Genomic DNA, 2,892 nt, shown 5'->3' with positions numbered 1-2,892 from the left:
TAGTAAAATAAACGATTTTAAGATGAAGTTTATGATGTTCTACTTTAATGACAAAATAAACTACGTGATTAAAGTGGAAATTTCGAGATTAAAGTTGACATTTCGTGATTTTTTCCCACTGTGCCTATTTTTTTTCTCTGTACCCTAATAAGCTTTCATATGACACTCAGACTGTCCGCTACGAGTCACCTTTTCACGCCGACTTTGATATGTGACAACTTCTTTTTTTATTTCGGGCATTGTGCAACTTTGTGAACTTGAGCTTTCGAGTTTCTCCGACACTATGTTGCTCGATCAACTTTCTTTTGTTGATTATACCACTGTTTAAACCAACAAATAGTACGTTTTTCCTTTGCCTCCACTTGGTATTCGCTGAAATTCTTATATATTCCCCCGTGCTTTTCTCATTGTCTTTTCATAGAAGGCTATTTATATACTGTAGATTTGCATATTCAAAGAGGCATAATTCTGGGAGGAGTTGGGACGGGACAGAAGGCACGTGCACGTGAGTTACTTTTCACGCTGATCGGGATTTATGTAGTGGAAGAACGTGAAAGTTTGCGTGCGCACAAATTCCTGCATCTGGATTTTTCTGTGTGTACGCACATTCCCGCTTTTGTGCTTACGCCATGTTATAGTGTGAGTTCTACGCACGGCATTATACATGAGGCCCCAGGACTCTTCCTAGAGCTGGCCGGCCATCTAAACTGAGCGATCGGGGGAGAAGGGCCTTAGTCAGGGAGGTGACCAAGAACCCGATGGTCACTCTGTCAGAGCTCCAGAGGTCCTCTGTGGAGAGAGGAGAACCTTTCAGAAGGACAACCATCTCTGCAGCAATCCATCAATCAGGCCTATATGGTAGAGTGGCCAGACGGAAGCCACTCCTTAGTAAAAGGCACATGGCAGCCCACCTGGAGTTTGTCAAAAGGCACCTGAAGGACTCTCAGACCATGAGAAAGAAAATTCTCTGGTCTAATGAGACAAAGATTGAACTCTTTGGTGTGAATGCCAGGCGTCATGTTTGGAGGAAACCAGGCACCGCTCATCATCAGGCCAATACCATCCCTACAGTGAAGTATGGTGGTGGGAGCATTATGCTGTGGGGATGTTTTTCAGTGGCAGGGACTGGGAGACTAGTCAGGATAAAGGGAAAGATGACTACAGCAATGTACAGAGACATCCTGGATGAAAACCTGCTCCAGAGCGCTCTTGACCTCAGACTGGGGCGACGGTTCATCTTTCAGCAGGATAACGACCCTAAGCACACAGCCAAGATATCAAAGGAGTGGCTTCAGGACAACTCTGTGAATGTCCTTGAGTGGCCCAGCCAGAGCCCAGACTTGAATCCGATTGAACATCTCTGGAGAGATCTTAAAATGGCTGTGCACTGACGCTTCCCATCCAACCTGATGGAGCTTGAGGGGTGCTGCAAAGAGGAATGGGCGAAACTGGCCAAGGATAGGTGTGCCAAGCTTGTGGCATCATATTCAAAAAGACTTGAGGCTGTAATTGCTGCCAAAGGTGCATCGACAAAGTATTGAGCAAAGGCTGTGAATACTTATGCACATGGGATTTCTCAGGTTTTTTTATTTTTAATAAATTTGCAAAAACCTCAATTAAACTTTTTTCATGTTGTCATTATGGGGTGTTGTGTGTAGAATTCTGAGGAAAAAAATGAATTGAATCCATTTTAGAATAAGGCTGTAACATAACAAAATGTGGAAAAAGTGATGCGCTGTGAATACTTTCCGGATGCACTGTAAATGAGTGTGTTGTGATATGACTGTTGTCTAACTCCAGGTTTAACTCCTTGTCTTCTCTCATTTTTGCAACTGCTTAATATAGTAGTGCTAGATGCAAGGAAGTAATGGCCTTTGACAGGGCACCAGTCCATCACAAGGCTAATGTGGATTTGAATTAATTGAAGATGTATTCATTGATTATAATACATTAAAAACACTTTACAGCATATTTTCACATAAGGTTTTTTGTCTTTTACTTTTTCCTCAAACCAATGACTGATTAAGTATAAAAATCCAAAGTGTCTTTGTTCTTTCTTTTTTCAGGATTTTCACATTCATTTTAATTTATCCCTAGTAGAGGGCAGCATAATGCACTAGAAACAATATATAATATAATACAGAACTATTTGCTAATTTTTCAACATGAATTTTGATCCCTTTGTTCTTTCTAGATTTCAATTATTGCTTGACGAATAGAAAAACATTTCTTACTTTAATGGCTTCTTTGAAACCATTTTTTTATTAGAAGTTCATAAGATGAGTCAATCATGGCTGTGTCATCAGTGCTTCTTAATGTATTCTCCACATATACATCTACTTTAGATCTGCCAACTAAACTATATCATACACATCCAGATTATATTCTCTGATTAAACTAACTTGCATGTTTTTGGAAGATTATGTGTGCAGCTGGATCTTCTTGAAGCAAAAATGAGAAAAAGGCATAAACGTCAACTGGAAACTCTTATTGTCGTGCTTGTTACCTTATTTTAGCATAGGGTGGTATGGTGGAAGGAAAATGAAATGCAGGGTGGTATTAAAGCAGAACTAACTTAATTTTTTTCAACATGAATTTGCTTTTCACTGTACTTTCCTAAACATGTATCCTATACTTTTTTGTATCAAGTTGAAAGTATAATTTTGTAATACTTGTTATTTTTGTATGTTAATACAGTTTTAATTTCACTTCATTTATAGTAAGGATGTAGTAAAAAGTAAATATAGAACCAGGAATGATTTAAAATTTTATATATTTTTCCATAAGCTGTTGTTTAAAAGTGAAAAGCATATCCACAGGTTCTGTCAAAGATGAAGGTTATCATTTTATAAAAATCACAAAAAGATGTATATAAAATAAATGTAATTTTAT

The sequence above is a fragment of the Erpetoichthys calabaricus genome, chromosome 9 (assembly GCF_900747795.2).
Source record: "Erpetoichthys calabaricus chromosome 9, fErpCal1.3, whole genome shotgun sequence".
Taxonomy (NCBI): domain Eukaryota; kingdom Metazoa; phylum Chordata; class Cladistia; order Polypteriformes; family Polypteridae; genus Erpetoichthys; species Erpetoichthys calabaricus.
Note: the sequence above shows the minus strand (reverse complement) of the source record.